At 43.0% G+C, this 21,932-nt stretch overlaps 1 protein-coding gene across 5 annotated transcripts in view; it reads left to right on the forward strand.

Moving 5' to 3' along the window:
- Window positions 1-654: 654 nt before the first annotated feature.
- The window catches only part of FOXP2 (forkhead box P2), a 417,926-nt gene continuing 396,648 nt past the window's right edge, over window positions 655-21,932 (forward strand). For 4 of the 5 annotated variants that reach the window (XM_065697217.1, XM_065697620.1, XM_065697714.1 and 1 more), the window contains exon 1: window positions 655-757. The gene's annotated coding sequence lies outside the window, so the exon portion shown is untranslated. Of the gene's footprint in view, window positions 758-10,910; window positions 11,004-21,932 lie in introns of those variants that run through there. The other variant, XM_065697292.1, reaches the window with a different exon arrangement.

Here is a 21,932-nt window from a genome sequence, read left to right on the forward strand (position 1 = left end):
TTTCCGCCAGCACGGCACGGAGCTCGGCTTTGTTTTCCGCCCGTCTGCTAAACTCGCCGTGCCTAACGGGGCCGGGGCGCGGCGGCGGCGAGGGGGCGGCCGCCGCCAGCAGCAAACAACTTGTCCGACGGTGTGTTTGTTGACACAGCAGGTGAACCTGCTGCCCGCCGCGGCCGCAGCTCCCGGCTCCGGCGGGGACCGGCCGGGGGAGGCGCGGAGCGGCGCGGGCACGGCCCAGCGCGTCCCGCCGCACTTTTTTATTGTTGCCATCCCCCTCCGCTGCTCCCCCCCCCCCCCCCCCCCGCCCCCCCGCGCGTTATTAGCACTTCTGTGCAGGCCACTGCGCGATCATGTGAGGGCTGCCTGCTCACTCCCCTCCCGAAGCAGCCGGTGTGTGCGGCGGGGTTTTCTTCCCCCCCCCCCCCCTTTTTTCGCATTCCCAACAAAACACATACACACAGCGGCGCACCCCGCACACTCCGCGCTCGGGCGGACCCGCACGCCGAGGCAGGGAGCGCGGCACCGCACCGGCAGCCCCAGGCAGCGCAGAGCAGCGCCGGCGAGGCGCGAGGCACCGCCGCTCCGCGCGCGCGGAACGGCCCCGCGCGCCCGCCCCCCTGCTCCCCCCGGCCCCGCGCGTCCCGGCGGCGGCTCCGCCCGCAGAGACTTTGCATGTGCGCGCGGCGGCGCGCGGCTCCGGTCGCCCTCTCCGCTCGGTGTCAGCTCGCCGGGACGCCCTGCACGGTGTCTCCTCCCGGTAAGTGCTGCTCCCCCCCCCCCCCCCACCGCCCCCCGCTCCCCGGTGTGACTTGCTGATTCCGCCCGCTCCCCCACCCCGCCGCCGCCGCTCACTGACTTGCTGCCGCCTCGGGAAAGTTTGGCCGCGGCCGCGCGAGTGACATGTGTCAGGTCTGCCGGCGCCCGGGGCACGGCTCCCGAAAATGCACCGCGGGCGGGGACCCGGGGACGCCTGTGTCCCGGCCGGAGTTCGTGCTGCTCCTGCCCAACCCCGCGTACCGGGCCGGCCGGGGGAGCGGGGCGGCGGCGGCGCACCCAAAGCTGCGGGGCGCCGGAGGCTGGCAGCGCGGGAGCCACCCTCCCGCCGCGCAGGGCCGCGGAACCCGCGCCCCCCCCCGAGTAATTGGAAACAAACAACCTGTAGCCTCGCCGTACGGGTACAGAAGTGCGAGGCGGGGAGGGCTCGGGGCCAGGCTTCTAAGGAAACGTGTGCCGGGGAGGCTCGGACGTCCGCGCCTCGCCTCCCCCGTTGTGGGGTTTTTTTCCTTTCTTTTTCCTCTTTTTTATGTTTTTGGGGTTTTTTTTTTCCTCTTTTCCCCGAGACCTCCCCAGCAGACAGCCCGGGTGAAGAAACGTGTCACGTTTCTCTTTGTGTGCTGCCTGCCTGCCGAGGGAGCGGCGCACCCCGGCCCCCGCCTCCCGCCCGCCCGCCCCGCGCAGGGGCCGCCGCCGCCGCCGCTCGCGCTCCCGCTGCCGGCCGCCCCCTCGGGGCCGAACCGGGGCGCCCCCGCTGGCGCGGGCGGAAACCGCAGGGGAGCGGTGTGGCCCGCGGGGCATCCCCCCAGCGTGCGGGCTGGCCCCCCTCGCTTGCACCCTCCCAAAAGACAAATAAAAGCCCAGACCCAATAATAATGAACAATGTCAGAGCTGCGGAGCTCCGGAGGTGGCCACCGTGACCGTTGTGCGGGGGCCTCCCCTTAATTCGGTTCTCTAAATAGACTGCAGGACTAGGAAAGTTTGGGAAGTTTAATTTTTAAGAGTCGGGAGAGGCAGAGGCCCATGGCTGTCAAGCACCCTTGGTGATGCTTTCCCAGTCAGGAGCAGAGAGGGGAGGGAAGGACAAGCGTGGCTGCCTTGGGGCATGCAGACTGTGGAGGTCTCGGCCTCCTGTAACCTTCTGCAGAGACGTTTGCTGCCCATGGAGCTTGCATATGGAAGGTGAAGGTGAAGGCAGTCAGTCCGTTGAGGCGGTTTTGCTCCCTTCTCTGCAGCTGGGCTTATGTTGGGTTCAGGGTCAGGTTTGGGAGTCTGCGGGCCCATTTCCCTGCGCAGCCATGGCCGAGTGTGCTGGCCACATCCAGGGATGGGATTTCTGGCAGAGGTGTAAAGCCTGGGCTGTGTGCAGGCAGTGGGTGCCGGTAGGAAAACATTCAGCTAAAACTTGTGAGAATAGTCCACACAGAAAGCAGGCTGCCAGTGTGTGCTCCGGGGAAAAATAATCTCAACAGTAACCACCCTCAGTTTCTGTCGTCGTCTGTATGTAAGGAGTGCAGAGCTGCCGACAGAAGAACAGGCAGTAGTCTCCACCTGGGAATCTACTCTTAGAAAGCCCTGTTGATGTACTTTCTCACAGAGAGAAACACAAAAGTTCCCCTTCCAAAGAGGATTTCCCCATGTCTCTTCCCTGCATAACAGCCCCTGTCTGAAACTTGCTCGACGGAGCAGGAATCTGTCCGTTGACCTCAGTAAGAACGGCTCCATTGACTGCGTGGGCTTGGATCAGGCTCTTGGAAATTTCGTTACAAATACGGGACTAGGAAGTGGTGCACGGTGTCTGTGTACCCGCGTTAGTTTGTGTGTGTAGGGGCGAAGAAGTCAGAGACAAAGTTTTTAGAGGTTCTCACATGTTTATTTATTTATTTTTTTCCCTCATGCTAGGTAATTTAAAACCATTAAGGAAGAACATTAGTGCTAGTAATACTACTCTGAAGAAAATATGATTAATTATTAAATCGGTTTCTCTAATGCTACACTAAACCTTTTTGAGTGAGATACAGTTTTTAGTGTTTGAATTAGTATTTATTTTTAATTTAAGGTTTTTCCTGACTATAACATTTGTTATATTAAACATAGATACTAAAAATACCCCTGTTTTGCAGTAATACGCTATTTTTAATGCCGTTCTTGCAAACAGGTAGTGTTCTGTAGCATTTTTGTATACTTAAATCATTCCTTTAACTATTCAGAATAGTAGATTACTAAACCGTTGCGGGAGAGGAAAGAGTGTTTCAAGTATAGCGATTCCAAAACCCATACAGTAACCTTCATGGGAATTGATGTGTCACTTAGTGACATACAAAAGATACGCAATTAGACATTCTGATCTATTTTGTTAATATACAGCATCTGAAATACACTGCTTCATGTGAGGCCTTGGTGGTATATGCTGTAACTGTAACCTTGCCAGGAAGCTTAAGCATAACCAATTGGATAAATATTTGGGTATTTCTTTGTTTTTAGTTTAACCTCAGTGATTCCTGCTTTTAGTCACAAGATCTTTACTGCAGTGAAGTGTTTGTAATGTTTGAGAGAGGACAGAACCTGCATGATTTGTTGCTTTCTGTTCAGTGACGGTTTGTGTAAAATTACCGAAGAGTCTATAGGTAGCAACCAAACTAGGGGTTTTTTTGAGTGTGAGGAAGGGTAATAAAAGTATTTCAAGTTCGAACATTTTAACTGGTGAATACATGGTACTATTTTAAAGCTGCACCAGGGTTTGTACAAGTCAGGTGTTGAGTTTCATGCATTTTTGAGTGACTGATTTTTGTAATCATCTGTTGCTTATACATTTTTTAAATGCTTTCTGTAATAGACTGTGTCAGACTATCATTTCAGGATTAAAGGTGTATTTGCTCAGAAACATTCCTGTCGGACCCAGTGTATTTTTAGAACATTTCTTGTTGGACTCGAATGTATTTTAAAAAATGACAGTAGCACGAGCTTTTTATTATTTTGTGTGTGTGTGTGTGGACTGATTTACGTGAGCTGGAATGAGCTTTTTATATTCTGAGGAATATACCTGATTCAGCATTGCATGCACAGGAGTTATTCAAGGCTAGTGGGCTGAAAACAATAGAAAACTTCTGAGATGTGAGCCGTGTTGTGGCAGTGTTTTGCTATGTGTCATTGAAAATGTCACTTAAGCACTTTGTTTTTCATCATCAAAATGTGAGGGCTGGTATTTATCTGCCTTTTTGATAGGGTGATTAATTAATATTTCTTGAACACTGAGTACTCTTTTGTTCCATCTCTATTTTTACCAGGTTTATTTTGGATAAATTAAATTTTGATGGTGTCTGGAAAAGGATGGTTCATGGGACTCATCATGTTTTTTCTTTGTGAGTCAGATCGTGAAGAGGTCACTTGCTCTTGGGGATCGAAAACGATTTAGGACATAGGTCACTGAGAAGTACCCATGGAATGATTTTGACTGGAGAAAATTGCAGATCATGGTCAAACTGAAAAAAAAAATGTCATCAACTTTGTTGCAAAATAATAATTTTTGGTACGCTGGAACTGATTACTTGTTTAAATTTTGTGACAGCTAGTGGGTCTAGAAGTAATGCAAATTACCTATTCTTTTTTTCACTGTAGCATAGCTCTTAACTAATCCTTGTTAGAAGAAATAGTTCTTTAGATTCCCGTTCCCTGTTCTGTTTTGACTTGAGATCTTTCTTGACTGCATGTGTAAATTAGCGGCATCAGTACGACTGGGAAAAAAAAAAAAAGAAAAGATAATTGTAGAAAAGGTTAGCTGTAATAAACTAGCCTCTTAAATAAAAATTAATCTTAAAATTCCAGTTACGTAGTTCATTCGTAGTTGTTCAGAGGTTTTTTCCATGTTTGCCTCCTTCGTGAGTAAGAATGAGCATACTTACCTTGTTGTAATCACTTCCAGGGGTAGTTTTAAACTTAAGTTTCAAAACTCCTAGACTGGCACAAGACCAAGGAGCAGTCCCACAAGTATCATTTAACACTGATGGTCTTTTTTTCTCCTTTCTGAGGCTCTCAGTAGTTCAATCACGCTACTTTTTAAAACCTTCCAAGTTGTTTACAGCAAATTATAAGAGGCATCTATCCTTTGATGCAAGATTTGCATCTGTTTTGGCTTTTCTGCCCCAGTCCCCCCGTCCCGTTCCCCCCCCCCCCCCCCCCCCCCCATTTCTTTTAGGTTTGTGTTTTAAGGGCAAGACCGTGTTTTATGCCGGAAAGCTGGATTTGAGAGTGCCAGCAATAGTTGGCCTATGCTGTCATCACTGAAGTAGCTGAAAATAATCTCTTTAATGAACGGTTGCTACAATGTTTATTGGTTCACCAAAGCACAGTTTGGGACGGTGCTAGAAAGTGAAGTTTGAACTCTGACAAGTGAGTTATGTGTGGAATTGTGTTTAGTATCATGATTTCAGTTCCTATTCTCAGAAAAATGGAATTAAAACGTTAAGCACATTGTATTATACTATTAAGTCTTCTCAGTAAATTGTAGAGGTTGTTGAGGAGGGGGACTAAGAACATTTGTAGGCTTAACTTTTTATCCGTTTACTTAGTTGTTTCTTCTTCCTGCGAATAGCAATTGCATGTCTGTAGCTGGAAAGGGTTTCGCAGCAGTTTGTTTCTTATTTAAATGTGTGCGTTAGCCAGGCTGGCTGCTGAGGGGAGAGCCAGTCCCCTTGGATGCAGCGGGCTCTGCTCTCGATGTGCCCCGAGCACTGCTGTATTTTCTGCTTGATAGTAGAGGGCTTATGTGTGGCTGTAGGTAACGCAGATGACTTTCTGATTGATCAATCTACACGAGACAGACTGGTCTAAGGGACAGACAGCACCTTCATTCAAGATGCAGAAGGGATATTTTCTGCCTTGTCCCCTCTGTTCATGTCCTCTCTGCTGTGTGATGTCCCTTGTGGGGTGTAAGGAGTGACTGACTGCAGCTCTCAATCACAAAACCCAAGCCCTCATTGGGGTCCACAGGTTTTGGCTTACTTGTGAAGCTTACTTGCTTACCAAGAGTCTCTAATCTTCTCCCTTCTTTCCATGGGCAGCAGGCACTGAAAGCAAGTGGTGGGGTGTCTCTCTTTTGGAAAGTTTCCAGCCTCTTGGTGATTGCAGGGTCCACAGAGATGCTGCAGGTCCTTTGCTCACTAAGCTGGTCCTTTAGACCTCTGCCGTGCATCAGACCGTGGCTGTAAGTTACATCAAATCAGGTATTCTTGTAAATTGCTGATCTCAGTCCCATTTCAGCTAGTTTGCCTCCAGGATGTTGTGAGTACGCCTGAGATTCAGCAGGCCTGTGCCAACCTTGTCCCTGGGGAGATACTCTTTACTAGTGGGCCCCAAATTGAAAATTCATTTGAAGAGTGGCATTTTGAGGCTAGGTGTTCTACTGGTGTATGTATAACAGATATATATATCTATATATGTATATCTATCTGTATATATGTAACTATATAACTAGAAAGTTGTTGGTTTTTTGTAAGCACATTATTTCTTTGTATAAGTATTTACATTGTTATAAAAAAAATTCCTGTATCTTTTAAGATTGATGTTTTGTTGATGATCCTTTTAGAATAATTTGTTTTTTCTCTCACAACATGATACGTGTTTTGCAACTTATGTGAGCATTTCTCTCCTAAGTAAACTCAAGTACTGATTTATTCCATTATTCAGCTTCCTATTTCAACCTAAACCAACATGATATATATTAAAAAATAAATAAAAAATTATTTGATCCAATTTGAAATTATGTATTTGGCCTAATTTGACAAATTACATTTTTGTCACATGTATGTGTAAAATCAGTGTGATCTTGGTGGGTGTTACCTCTGTGATTTTTGTGATCTGTCCTTTGGGGGAAGGAAGGAAGGCAGGAGGATGGCTGTACAAGTTTAGTGTGTTACACTGCTGGTCTGGCAGGACCAAATCGGATAATCCAGTCTGCAAACTAAGGAAGTTGTGTTTAGAGAAACAATCTGAGTTGCCAAGTTATTTCAAGCATAATACTGTGCTAAGGATCTATCAGATGCTGATTTTGATTTTGCCCAGGAACAGTGAAGAAAATGTAAATAGGTGAATATCCCTGAACACCATTTAAATTTTGCCGTTCTGTCAGCTCCAAGTGTTCTTGTGAAAAAAGTTACTCTCAATTATGTTGTTGATTTCTCCTTTTGTAAGTCTTACTACTGCTGCTGAGGAGGCACATTGTTCTCCTGAAATTGTAACCCACCTAGTAAAGCAAGCGGTGGGTAGCACCTGTGTAATATAACCTGTAGCTGATATTTAACTGCTTGGAAATTAGACCAGAAACTGTCAAGTTTTACCACGTACAAATAATGTAGAGGAAATTTTAAGGGTTAGCGGTGGGAAGCCACAAAGGGCTTTGGAAAGGAGAGGGACAACACAGAAACAATGGAGAGTTGGGGAGCGCTGTGGAAGGAGGCCAGAGAAAACATGTGGCTGGGCAGGAGCCAGGGAAGGCGCAGGCAGCACTGCCAGGAGGTGGGCAGCCGCTTGGAAAACAGGGGCTTGGGTTTGCATGGGAAAGAGCAATGTGATTTTTATGCGGAGCCTGATATATGAAATGCGTTTTTTCACCTTCACTTCATCTACGGGAAGAAATAATGAACTTGCACACCGGTGTTGCGCACGCAGTCAGGCACCCATCTGAAAGGCACAGGAGTTATGTGAGTTTACGCTGGCCGCAGTTGAGGCAGGAGAGTGCTGTAAGCTGTTTTTTAAATACTAGATCTGGTTAATTCTAATGCGCGTCTTTGGATACTTTTATTTGTTGTTGCACTGAAAGTTGGTTTTTCATTACTGCAGATCAAAGTATCCTTTTCTTAGTGTGGCAGAGGAGGGACGGAGCTCTTTTGATGATAAAGGGGAAGAAAAGTGTATGGAAAACAGAGGCTAGTATTTTTCAGAGTCTAAAACACCATAATTGAAATATTTATGATTCAAGGCGCTTCTCTGTGAGAGAAAACAGCCAGGATTGTGGTTTCATTACAGTACTTACAGTATTCTCATGACCTAAAAATGAAAACACAAAACCTACTGCAATCAGGTGTGCACAGACTGCAGAGATACATGTATCTGGTGAACTGTTGTGCTTTCCACTTGTGTCACCATGTTTTCATCTTTGTAGAAGAGCGCATTTAGTTCAGTAAGGAATAAATGACTGTCCTGTGTACTGCACGGTGAATGGAAGAGGTGCCTCATATCAAAATTATTTTTGATACATGGTAAAAATAGTTCTTCATAGAAAATCAATTAATGGAATATTCAGGTGCTAACACTGTAAAAATATTAGGATGGTACTTTGCTAAAGATGAAATGCCTTCATGCAGAGATTCGTTCAGACTCATTTGTTACCAATCTTGAATGCATTTAAATTACTTTTAATATTGTGATGATGTCTGTAAAATGTTGTCGGTACACAGTAGCTGTCTGTGTACATTGAAGAATATGCATGGGCAGTAATTCAACAGATAAATGTATTGAATATATGGAAGGATTTTTGCATGGTGTTATAAATTTTTGCACATTCTTTTGCTTAAGAAAAGGAATTAAGTGCATCGTGACAGAAACGTTAACATATTTGGCATTTAATTCTATTTTTAGTGACTGACATCTTGTAAGAGCGTTAAAGGTATGTTTAGCATTGGATGTTGTGACCAATCCATTCTTGGGCCTCCGTGTGTTACTGACCAGGAAAGGGTGTGACATACACCTCAGCAACCAGAAATTTGTATCTCGTGAGTTGCGATACGGCAACCTTCTAAAACTGTTGAGGCTTTTGTGGGTGGTTTTTGTGTGTGTGTTTTATGTTTTCTGTCTGGGAGCTGGGTCATGCTTTCAAGCCACAGTGAAGCCGGGAGTATGGTAAAACTGACAGAATACTTGTCTGTAGCTGCAGAACATTGCTAAGGTGGGGAAGTTGATGATTGCTCAGTTGTTGTTCCTGCGGAGCTGTGCAGCTTTGGGAGCAGTGGGTGTCTGTGGTTATGCCTGCACATGTGGCTGCACAATAGAGCAGGGCTCCTGTGTCCTTCCACATCTTTCTGGGAATCTGGAAATTGCTTTGGCCTTCAGAAGGAAAATGAGTATGTTGGGTGGATTTATTGCATCTCAGGATATGGGACAGAAAACATCCTAAAAGAGACTGTAGTCAGTAAAGACAAAAAACATTCAGTCTTTTGCTAAAACGGTGAAGGTGTTTAAGGAATGTGATTCTCCTGGGAAGGAACCGGCTGTGCTGGAGAGTGAGTTTTACAATATAAAAAAGATTATTTAAAGGGTTGTGATGGGAAAACCCATCCTTTAAAGTCTTCATTGAAGAAGTGAGGGGAGGGTGCTTCCAGACCAGGTTTACATTCATTTCCTGACTGAGCGTGGCTTGTGGAAAATGGTGTCTTCCTGTGTCCCAGCTGCTGGTTGACTCCTGGGGTGACTGTGGGGTCCAGAGGGGCTTGTACTGTCAATGAGGTCTGGAGTGGTGAGTGATGTAATAGCACAATCCATTGGCGACAGCATTCCACCCAGCAGGACTCTGTGCTCAGTCTGAGCTTCCCAGATCCTGTGGCACGCAGGTGCCCTTGTTGTGGCTTGGCCTGTCTCGGGCTTCAGAAGAGGACATGCTTGATAGGATGGCCACATCCTTGTGTTGAAAAATCTGCCCCAATACCTTCAGCCCTGATCCTGAATTTTATGTAGCTGATGTGAAGGCTCCATGTTTTCGCTTAGACACTGAGGTTCCTTGATGCTTTGGATGTGTTTGTATGTTCCTGTGAAAACAGGTTTCTGAGGTTGAGAAGTTAGCTGCTCTTCAGAGCCACCTAGACTGAGGTTGGTGGTGGACCACTCGTGCATATTTAAGCCAAATCCAGGTGTTTTCAGTTTTTCTTTCAGTATAGGTTCTCACACCATCTGTTCGTAGGCTCTCGGCAAGTCACTCCTAAAATGAAAAACCCATATTCAAAGTGTTTTTTAAAACAGTATTTAAATAGTTTAAAGGTCTCACTTCCATTTACTCAGTAAATGAATCTTAAAAAGCACAGCGGTCAGGTACATCATCGGTGAGAATGCAAAGACATGAGAGAAAGACGTTCCTTAAAAGATGAACATAAATACTTGTTTTCAGTCAGTCGTGTCCAACCTAATCAGCCAGGCATGACAGCCAGGCATGACATGTCTTGTGTTGTGGCTGTAGGGTGTTACGTGCCACATGATCAGTCCTAATATGCATATGCAGCAAGTGTGGCATTTCCCAGAGGCTTTGGGCTTGCTTTATACACAACATCCGAACACCAGTAACGCACTATATGTTCCTCCAGAAGCTATATGGCTGTAGGCTGGACCTTGCTCTTGTTTCTTGAGACTCTTACTCCATGTTATTATTTGGTTGTCACGTGAGAGGAGAGTTAGTGTAAAGTCTGAGAAAGGTGGCAGATAGAGCAAACTATGTGATACTTGAGCGGTCCTCCTGAGTTGCTGTCTGGGCACTTGTATTTTAAATCTCTGCGTGACTCAGTGGAAGAATACATTTATATTACGTGGTTATGAATAGAAATAGAACCTGTTGTCCTGGACTTAAATAAAGTGCCATTTTAACATATGTTTCAGTACCTGTCTTCAGTAGCTAGAATGAAATTTTAAGCTTAAACTAGTAGCCTTATACATAGGCACCTGTACACTTTGTGAGTCAATAAGGCTTATATTCAAACCTCTAATTATACCTATGTATCATTTAAATATAGTTTTATAAACAGGTTTCTGTACCCGGTGGCTGCCATTTGGGTCTTTCTTGTTAGAACTACGTTACTGTCAGAATAGGGAAGACACTATGTTTTCAAGTCACTGTTAGGCATAAAATCCTGTTGCAGATTCTCTTACCAACAAGATTTCCTTTCCTCTTTTCATCTAAGTCACAGATGAGTGGGAGCAGAATGTGACCACAGACTTAAAATATCTTTCTCATTGTCACCTGCAATATTACCATAATTGGAACTAAGGAGTCTGAAGTTGCACAATATTTATGTTGCAATCCAAACTGACACAGCCTGGAATGCTTTGGTAGCAAAACAAGACACAGACCCAAGTTCGTGCTGCATGCTTGGGCGGGGGCGAGCTGCTCTTCTTGGAGACCTCCTTCGGTGGGGAGGTCCTCTGGATCCCCTTCTTCACTGTGAGCTGGGGGGGACTTTCCTGGTGGCGAGGTGAGTGCTCAGAGCCTGGCTCGTGGTGCGCATAGGTGATGGTTTGGGTCAGGCTGCAAGGACGGCTGCTTTGCTAAGCCGGGGTCTGTGGTAAGAGATTGCAGCTTCTTTGAGGCCTGCTGATTGGGATGGGCTCTTTCTTCTTTTCTTTTTACTCTCAACACTTAGGGGGGCCCTTTGTTGGGAGGAGTTGTTTGGAAGAAACATTTCTAGTGTGTTTACTTTCTTCTGACAGATGGAAATAGTGAGTCACCATCCAGTGTCACCTCTACTGCTCAGATCGCTGTAGGCACAGTGAAACTAATGTTTTGCCTTGCTGCTGCTCGGATAGGCTCCGCAACAGCTGATGAACCTGATCTATTACTCCTGGCCTTCACTGGCAAACCCACTACAGTATATTTGCCTGTGACTGGCATGCTTAGATCTATGGCTACAAGATACCTGGTCAGCTCCTTCAGCCTTTACCTTTAGCATTGGCTTTAACCCCTCAGGGCTCAGCTGCCTGCAGCATTTAAAGCATGGCAAGGAGGTTTATAGCAGAAATTTGACTCAGCAAGACTTGTGCTAACTCTTGCTGAAGATATGAAATACAATTTGTAGCTTATAATTGCTGCCTAATATGATCTTAGACCCTTACTTAAAATCCATTTAACTGATACTGTACTTTCTTTATAAGGTTATTATTGGGAGCTGACCTTTTCTTGTGTTGTGGTTAAATGTACAATGTAATAGGGGTGTTTTTTAATGTGTTTAAGAGTTGGAAGATGTGTTAGAGGTAACCTTTATGTGGAGAGTTTTATATAGTTGTAGTAAGGAGACCGATATTAAAATCCTGAACAGCAGTACCATCTGAATGTAATTTGTTCTTATTGTGTTTTGTGTGTGCCTGCTAGGGGAAGATGGTACAGTATATTGAGGAAATCTGTTTTGTCCTCCAGTATCTTTCTTAGTGCTAATTATTAACCTAGTGCAAATTACTGTCTCCAGAAAGTTTTTGTACTTTGATGCATACAAAAATACAAAAAGCATATCGGATACAATAGATAAATCACAATTCTTTCTTTCCTTACAGTTCAAGGAGAGCAACCTAAACTCAGAGTTCAGGCACAGGGAGCACTAGTTTATAATGGATTTAAAGATTAATTTTTCTCAATGACAAATGTTTGTTCATATCTATGGATATTAGTTCATCTGCTTTTGATTGCATTATGGAAATATAGGTTTGTTGGAGTTGTAGTTAAAATGAAGTATTTCTCCTGTGTTTAATTTTTGTTCATGCGATTGTTCCTTTTTGACCACATATCTAAGTATATGTGTAGAATTTGGTGCCAATGGAAAGGATTTCAGAACTTGTCTCCCGGCACCCTCCTTGAAAATGCTTTAAACAGTGGTGAAAGCAGTAGAGCTTGATACCAGAAAATGGTTCAGGAAATAAAAAACCCAAACCCAACAGACTGCTTAAGCAGAGAAAGGTAAGATGTGCTGTGAGTATGGACAGCCTTTGCTGGGATTTGCATTTTCTTTTCTCACCCTTAGTGTAGAAAGCGCTTTTCCCACTGTTCAGCCCGTTTATTTTTCTTTTTCCCTATTTTTCTCTTTCATTGCCCTTCCCATTTGCCTCAGGGGGGCATTGTGGGTTGGAGAGGGGGAGCAGGTTTTGCCACATGTCAGGCTATTTGCTTATAACTGAAAAATTCTTGGGTTTTTTATGTTCTGTAAACTGCTGTCGGGTGAGCACATCACTAGGGAGATAGTGGGCAAGAATGGCTTTAAGAGAAACAAACATTATTTTTTATCTTAAGTAAGTGGGGAAGGGGGCAGCAGTCACTGCTCATGAGGCTGAAATTAACTGTTTTTAACACTGTGAGGAGCGATGATGATGTAGACAAAGCGCCATCCTAAAATTTATAATTCTTGGCTCAGATGTATACTTCTTGTGGAACTTTATGATAAGAGTTGCTTAATCTGAGTGCAGTAAAGATAAATTCATTAATGGTTATGAGGTGTTGATATAATTAAATAGAGAATGCCAGTAAATTGCTTTCTGAAGCTCAATGACTGTAAACTCTGATCTTCTAATTTAATCTATCTACTGCTTCCCATTCACTTGCTGAAAGGCTTTGGACACTGAGAAATTAGCCCTACTCCAGGCACAGTAACTGCGAGAACTAAACTGAGTTCTCTAGAGGGAGATCCTTGGATGAGGACTGGAAGTCATTCCTCAATGTAAGTTAAGACTGGATGGACAAAGTAGATCAGAAGCAGGTTTTACAGTGCCCGTCGTTTCCGGAGATTTTTATGTTTCTCACTGTCTGCCTGGATTTGTACCAGTTTGTGATAGCCCTGACACACCGAGGAAAAATTGAGAAGCTAATGACACAATGAAAGAGATACTGTCTAAATGAGAAGAATTAGTTAAGCCCGTGTCTTTTGGTGGTGTTGCAGTATTGCTCACATCTATCTTTTTGGTTGGTCTAAACAAATGCTATCATTCTCTCAGTAGACAGTGCATTTTCCTTGTGAATTATGTGTGTGCAGAAATTATTTCTGTGAGAAATCAGGTACCTCTGAAATCAGCCTTGCTCACAAAGGGTAGTTTAACTGCATGAGGAAGGCGTTCACTTTACGCTTTTAGCCTGAGTTCTTAAGGATAGAAATGTATGGGAAAATGCATTCTCTAGGAAAGTGCCAGTGATTTTTGTTGGTGGGTTGTTTTCTTTGTGCAGGGTGTTCCTCATCTAGCACGCTGTTTTCTGTTAGTTTGCTTAATACTGTATCAAGTTATACCTGTAGTCTCACTCTTTGAACTCTAAAATGGATTTGAGTCATGATGGCGGTGGGCAGGAAATACAACAGCACAGTTGGACCTGGCAGAGGTGTTGAATTCAGTCTCTTTTTCTCTCGTGTTTCACACACTTTATATGGGGACTTAAGTGTGCTGTGTGCTCTGTGCTGGGTGCTCCCTCTCTTGAGGGAGGACCGGAACCTGTTCCTGTCCTCTGTGTCAGTGCATGTTACTGGTGAGGTCCACACTTGATGGACTCCTGATGCACAGACAATTTTATGCTTCCCTCGCCGTGGCCCAGGAGCAGCTGCAATCTTCCTCCCTGGTCTCTCCATCAGCCTGGTGGTTAGGGGACTCTCCTGGGATAAGTGTACGGAGATTACCTCTTCTCAGATTTAGGTACTCGCTGACTTAGGCTGCATTGCTTCTCATAGTGACCAGAACCTTTGTTTGATCAGTGACGACAGCTTCCAGCTTGGGGTTGGAGTCTGTCTGGTTCACTCCTTGAACTGGGAAGTACAGGACTGCAGATGGCTGCAGACCACACGGTTCGCAATGGGGATGAAGATGTCTGTCCTGCACATAAACAAGACTGTGATTCCGGTGCCTCATTTGCCATGCGTTTGCTCATCTCAACCAGGACAGCCCAGTTCAGTAAGATCACTGGTAAATAAGGAGTGTTAATGGAAAATCCAGCTGAAAACTAGTAAGCACCTTACACTGACAGACTTCAGTGTTTCTTTTGGCCAACTCATTAGACATAGATTTCAGAAGCCTAGTAGATTAGCTGAAGGGACATAAAGCCAACAGTATAGACCAGCTGCTTTGGGTTTTGCTGCAAATTAGTTTTTGGTCTTGTGCTTTGTGCAGTCTCCAAGGTACTGAGTAAGCCTCTTCCTCCTCTTTGTTTTGGGTTACCGTTTTGGGTTTTATTTCAGGGTGAAAGTGCCATGCATATCTGGGGAGGAGTAGGAGAGAGGGAAAAAGGTGATTGATGATGTTGATTTGGAAAACAATTCTTGTTGAGTTAGCCCTCACGTCATTGGTTTGCTTCAGTTACAGAAAGAATGGGAATGGTTTCCTTAAAAACCTGCTGTGAGAGACCTGTCTTCAATTATAGCAGTATAACATTGAAGGCAGTGCTTCTTCGGCAACTGTAAACTTCGCTGAAGGCATGCATTTTTGTTGGTGGTGGAAAGAAGTTAAAAAAAAATACTCTAGCAACATGAATATGTATAGTGAGTAACTGTATGAGCAGTGTTTCTGTCTTTGGGTTGCGATTTTAACAGTTTGAAGTCTCTTAAAATTCAGTATACTTGAAATAAAGAAGCCGTTTCTGTGACCGTTTGCAAAGTTTTCATTTGTTTTAAGCCCTGTTGTTGATCTAGAGCTTTTGCTCGTTTAAGGTTGATTAATTGCTTTTGCCACTTTTGTTTGCTGTTCTGTATAATCTCATGCAGACTGTTGTTATTTTTTTTTACTTTAATCTTCTGTTGATGGTTGTGTGTCTGTATGGGGTGTTAAATTTGACCACTAAGAACTTAAGGATTTAAATAAACAAATAAATAAGATTCTAAACAATAACAAAAGGCTGCAAACGGAAACAAATGCTAAGCACTGCAAATTTATTTTGTGAAGCATAATTTCTGCACCTGCTCCAGTCTCCATTGTGAAAGCTCTTGCTTTTATATAGTTTTATTTATTTCAGAAGAGAAAAAGATCATCCTGTTTTCATTCAGGTATCTTTATTTAAGGCAGATTTAATAGAAACAAGAATAGTAGGCCTATCTCTTGCATAGAATATTGTTAAAATGCATATGCCTTCCTTGATAATTCGTTAAGGCTTAGTACTCTCTCTTTAAGAATTAACTCTCTGTTATCTTACCTGCAAAAACGGATGGGTGAATGTTTTCACTAAAGTCACTTCCTACAAAATGTAAAATACAGTTCAGATATGTCGTCTAGGAGCCCTGTGGCCCATCTGCTTTACTGCACTGCCTTTCAGAAGACACACACCACACTGGATGCTTGGGTAAGTTGCATTGATACAGTGTGACCTGCACGACAGAGGGTTAGTCTCTTAATGATGACTGACTTCGTTAACTTGGCCCAAGTAGAAGTTCATGATTTCCGTGCAGAGGGTGGAACCCAGTCATGGCTAAGGATGCAAAGGAAGATGCTGTTGCTGTTCGTCTTTGGAAGTGCTTGACTGTGTGCAGCATTTGGAAAGTAGAAGCTAGGAATCCTGATAGCCTGCGTTCTTCTACTGTCTCATATACTTGTGTAGTTCACAAAAAAGCTGTCTTGTCATTGCGTATGGATTGTCCTTGCAAAGGAAAACACCTAATCAACACCTCCTGGACTTGGCAGTATACTGATTGTCACATACATACATAATGGGCAGAGAGAAAGTGTTCTGAAACCTAAAGACACAGGGCAGATGGAAAATATGTTCAAATTCAAACAAACAAAAACCCAGAAGAAAGAAATACAGAGCTGCTGATAATGAAAGGATGAAGAGAAGGGGGGAACTTCTGTTGTTCTCCATTTTTTAAGGAGACCAGTTATGGTTTTAGAACTTCTGGGATTACAATGCATTTTCTTTGTTATAGAACTGTCAGAAAACACAAAGGTTATATCTGTGCAGACAGCTTAACTTGCTTCTAGCTCTTCAAAGTAATTTAACTCATTTCATGTTCAGCTGTAGAAATCTGTAGGCCTTAGAAAAACTAGAGCATCAGAGCTGTAGCTGTAGCTCTCTCGGATCACCAGGACAGGACTTTTGGACGACAGCCGTGTCAGGGCGCATGATGCCCTTCACAGTGGCGATGCCTTGTGAGGGCCGAGGCAAGCTTGCCCCTGTAATCATGCTGTGAGGTGCTTGCTTCTGGAAGCAAAAATATGGGTCAGAGAAACCTGCCTCTGCTGTAATCCTTTCTAATCTTTGCTTTTGGAAGTTTTCAGGAGCACTGCTAATGCTGGGGAGTGTAGCTGTGAAATTTTTCTGTTTGCTTTCTTGTACTTTCTTGGTTTTCTTTCTTCTTGTGCTTATTTAAAATGGATTCTGACAGTGGAGGAGATGATTCTAGAAAAGGAGTATGTCATCAAAGGAGAGTCCTAAAACTTTTACCTAACTAGAGGTATACTGCAGAGTGAAGAAGCTGCATAAAATACAGTAGTAGTACAAGAAACCGTTACGTTTTTACTGAAATCATTGTAAAGTGGAAAGTGCTTCGTGTCAGCTGAAATGTCAGATGTATCAGGAAAAAGTTAAAGTGGAACCTGATTTCTGTAAGGCTAAAGATTCAAGTAATTTGCTTAGGGATGCAGTAGAAAATCAATCTTATGCTTGAAAGAGGGAATAGTAGCCTTCAAGTCTCATCTCATGTTTTGTAGTTGATTGCCTGTTTTTATTATCTCCCCCCCTCTTTTCCTTCAGTACTTACTAATGCCCTTTGGTTAACTCCATTATACCTTTGAAAAACTTCTTGCAGAGCTCAGCTGCTTTGGCTTGTTTGCTGTGTAAGCCTCACTGATATTATTATAATTAACAGGATGTGTAAAAAACTTCCTGAACCCAGTGTTACAGAATCAGGCTATTAAAACTTGGTGCCCCATATGTTCTGCAGCGTGCAAGATTTCCATCCTCCGCAGCTGGGGCTCATCAGAGTTGATGCTAGACCTGCATTGATCTTGCATGCTGTGTGGGAAGTTGGTTTGGTAGGAACAGCATTCAGCTTGTAAACGAGGAAGAGGGATGGAAAATAAAGTCCGTTTACAGTTTGGAGGTGTGTCTCTAATTTGCTTTTTTTGATTTTTTATACCACGGGGATAAAAATGTGAGAGAAGGATGTGCTGTATTTTTAGATACTGAAAATCTTTGAAGATCTGATTCATAAGTGAGAGTTGAAACTCTTTCTCACGATTCTGTGTTACATGATAACAGTTTTCTTGCTCGGGCTTTTGCATTTGTTGAGAGGAGCTGCTGCATTTCCTCCAGCAACTTTGCTTTTAGGATTATTTTTTTTTAATTGTAAGAAAGTAATACAGGATCATAAGAGGCAAAGAGAACAGTCTGATATTTTTGAAGGATTTCTTTATTTTTTGTGATGACTTGGAAGGGTCCTGAATGTAACTTGCTAGTTCTGGGAAAGTAAAATGTGAAGCTGACCAAAAATTGAAGAAAGTGGAGAGGAAATAAGCCTACTGATAAAGCACAAAACAAGTACATAGCTAAGAAGTCAGGAAATGGTACTGACCAAATAAAGTATTTAAATACAAAAAAATCACAAGGGCGCGCATCTAGGAACATCATGCTGCTTTTGCTTTCAGTATTGGGGTCTATATCCAGAGTGTAAAGTCGTGACTTTGAAAAGGCGTCTGTATTTTTGCTGGCTAATCACATGAATACAGACATTTTATATTTAAACTGTGACTTTATACCCTTGGGTGAATAAAGATGTATTTATATATAGAAATATATTTTATATAGGAATAACAAGCCTAGATATTTCTGTCTCAATTAATTCCTTTTTTTGGTGTCGACATTGTTTTTTGATAGTTTCTTGAAAAGCTGTATGGAGAAGAGGCATGAGGAGAAACTTTATAACAGAGGATTGTCAGTCCACCTTATGAGGGTGTAATAAAGTGCACTAGGAGAAGAGCCATTTTAAACACTGAGAGAAGTTACTTGCAAGACATTATTAAGGACTTCAAAGTAGATTTCACTGGGAATCATTAGGTTGAGAGTTAAGGGCTTTTCTAACACACACTTAAATTTGGTGAAGGAATTACACCGTCAGTGCCTTACAATCGGGAAATGTACCAGTGTTGTCTTGATCACTGGTTTTTCTTTCAAAAGAAGCAGGGGAGTGCTTAGTGTGCTTATTGTCATATCAATACTCATTAACTCCATGTCTGTCCTTTGGCAGTATTTTAGAGTTCTGGACTGGGACTGGAAGGCCCCTGCTAGCTGCTGTGCAAACTCAGAGCCACTGTTAGTCCCAATCCAGAAGTAGGACAATTTAAATACATGGGTAGAGGCAACTGCTAGAAACAGACGAGGAAAGTTAGGAAAACAAGGAGTTATCATAGCATATCAGCAAATAATCTGTTTTAAAAATTTCCATAGGTCTCCTGACAAAGCAGTTTAAAAGAGGTAGTCTTGAGGACGTTCACAGATGTGTGAGGTGTCAGCCTGGATAAAAAGCCTGAAGACACTTAATTGAAAAAATAACACATAGATGATGGAGGCTGGCAGCCTGGACCTAAAGGAGAAGGGAATTTACTTCTAGATATGGAATGAGAGATGATAGGTTGGCTTTGACGTGGAAGATAGGTGATTAATATATAATGGGATATGGGATTTATGTCAGTGGAATGCGATTGCATTTGTCAAGAACAGAACAAAAGATAGGAACAAGATGTGAAATGAGAGCGATGGAAGTAAAAAAGGTGTACAGTTTGAGAGAAGACACATACTTAATGATCCTGCAATATTCCCATGTAAATCTTTTGTGAAAATGTGAATCTGTGGGATCTAGGTGCTTGTGTCCGAAGACTGAGAGAGATGTGTAAGTGAGTCAAAAAGGATGCCCAAATTATTTGCCTAAATGAATGGTAATGTTGCCCAAGAAAGGAGGCAAGGGGAAAAGCCTTATTAGCCCTGTAGAGAAGACTATTATACACTCTCTGCCTAACTGTGCAGAATTGTGGTCTAGCTCACAGCAGCAGAGGGCTGTTAGTGGCAGGAGGAAAAAGACCTGCTCCAGGTGAGTGGCAGTCTGGTGCAGTCCAGAATTTTTATGAGGTCCTACTTTACCAGTTCTCTTGTGGACAAGGAGCTTTTGTGAAGTTCCTTGATATTATTGTTCTTCGCAGCTTCTGTATTGCTCTTCAGTGTCAGCATTTGCAGCATGAGGTTATGATTAAAGTGTGTCACAGCATTGTTGGTGAAAGACCACAGAAAATATGTATGAATACATATTTCTATGTATTAGTGCATAGTGACATGCATAAGTATTTAGCAATGACTTGACTGCGTTGCTCGCCAGTGGTGAAACCATGAGTTGTGAAGGTTGAATGCCAGTAGAATCTCTGTCATGTACACTGTTTATTTTACATATGTAGGGTATATTTCCACCTACTGGAAAAGCTGTTTTGGAAATGCTTAGGCAAATCATCTCTTTCCATATGTAGTGTCAAGGTATTTCATTTGCTCATTTATAGAGGGATTGAGGAGACAAGATAGCTGTGGAGTTTCTACTTGAGACCTCCTCCCTCACCTGTCTGTGGACATCCTGGAACAGTCAGTGCTGGTCCAGTTCTGGGGCTTGGGGGGAGACCACGGGACCTTCATGTTGCTGTGGTCATCCCTTCAGCTTTTTTTCAAATGCAGAATGGTAGAGTAGTGTAAAGTGAGGTGGGCCCAAGACACTCTGAGGTTTCGTTGTTTTTGGTGGAGACTTTATTGCTAGAAGAGAGCAAATATTTCACTGAAGTTTGAAAGTGATAGGATGTCTTTCCGATTTGGTCTGTTGTATATTTACTAATAAAAGTTGTCAGCTGCGTTTTCTTTTGACGAATTTCTCTGCGGTGTGTTTCCTTCTGAGCTGTGTTAGAAGAATCTGGAAAGTTGAACTTTTCTCATTTGCTTGCAGACTTCTGGCTACATGTGCCCTCTGAGACCCCACCAGAGACAGCTAGGTGCATTGCTGTGGGATTCCCGACTGAGGATTCCTGCTAACCCAAGTGAGAGTGTTGCTGTGCTCGCTCAGGACTGCTTGATTACCTCCCCCCTGCCCATTGTCCTTCTTTCAAGTTCTAAAAATGGTTCATCAGATTTATCACTGCTTTTTAAGAAAGTCTTCATGAGCATGACCTGAGGTTTTACAGGAAATCTTGAAATAAAAGTAATAAGATTGTTATACATTCTCTCACATTCAGCCACACATGCTATCACAAAAGTAGCCTTGAAGCTGTTTTAGTTTTACAGCAAGAGTGTTTCTTTTCATATCAGGTAATCCGATCTGCTGGGGCTTTTTCCCCCCTTGGCTTTGAAAACATTCCTTTATATTAATAATCCATTTTTTTTGCTGAAAGTTGATTGCTCTAATTGCTGAGTGGTATTTGGTAACACTAAATAAAAGCTCAAAACTTCATCTTTTTCATTTTTCTACTCTGAAATCTTAAAAATGTGTATTTTCAGAGTTCACCATTAGTGGATGTATAATCTTTGTGTCTGCTTTTATTCTTGGCCACTGGGAGTTTTGCTATCAGCAATAAAAGGCAACCTCCATGTTGTACTGCACAGTATAGATATTGTAAATTTTGGTCTTGGTTTCCATTGATCTGGTTTGCCATATGGGAATCATATTCAGCTGATCTTTATTTCCTGAGTCAGAAATTCTGTTTTACCCATCTTTGGGGCTTTCAGCATTTATTCTCAGTGGGCTGTCAGGTATTGCACATGAAAGCAAAGGTTCAAAGGCATATAAAGAAGGTTGAGGTCTGAAATGTTTACTTAACACTCTTTTTTTCCCCCTTTTCTTTTTACAAACATTTGGCAGACTGGAGGATCAGCATGAAACCTTCATCAATTTTAGACTTTTTATACTCTATTTTAAACATTTTACACATACATAATTTTGGTGTAGCCTGGAATGCATCAGCTGTAAACTTGCTAGTGTATGTTTGCCAGCGACAGTATTAAGAGCATTGCAGTTAGGTGTTTATCAATTATTCTTCTCAAAGGTTTATGTCCTTCTAATTCTGTTTTTGTTTCTGGAGCTGGCTCTAGCAGACTGTCGTTGCGCTACAAAGAAAACTTAAATGACTATGCAGCTTTTAATTAGTATGACAATTAAAAGAAATAAAGATACCACCCTCTCTCTTTGCTCTGCTGTTCCGCTGAGAGAAATTAAAGCGAGAATGAGCTTGTTGTTGCTCACCTGTGAAGATGCTGCCACCAGTGAGGTAAACAGTCATAATCTTAACAATTTTTGTGCTTTAAATATTTAATCTCTTGGCAAAAAAACGCCTGAAATTTGAGGGATTTGAATCCCTTCATGGCAGTGATAGAGAGGCTGTATATTCTGTTAGTATATTTTGATTTTTTCCCTTTCTCATTTATACTGAAGTGTATT

The sequence above is a fragment of the Lathamus discolor genome, chromosome 1, assembly GCF_037157495.1.
Source record: "Lathamus discolor isolate bLatDis1 chromosome 1, bLatDis1.hap1, whole genome shotgun sequence".
Classification (NCBI taxonomy): Eukaryota; Metazoa; Chordata; class Aves; order Psittaciformes; family Psittacidae; genus Lathamus; species Lathamus discolor.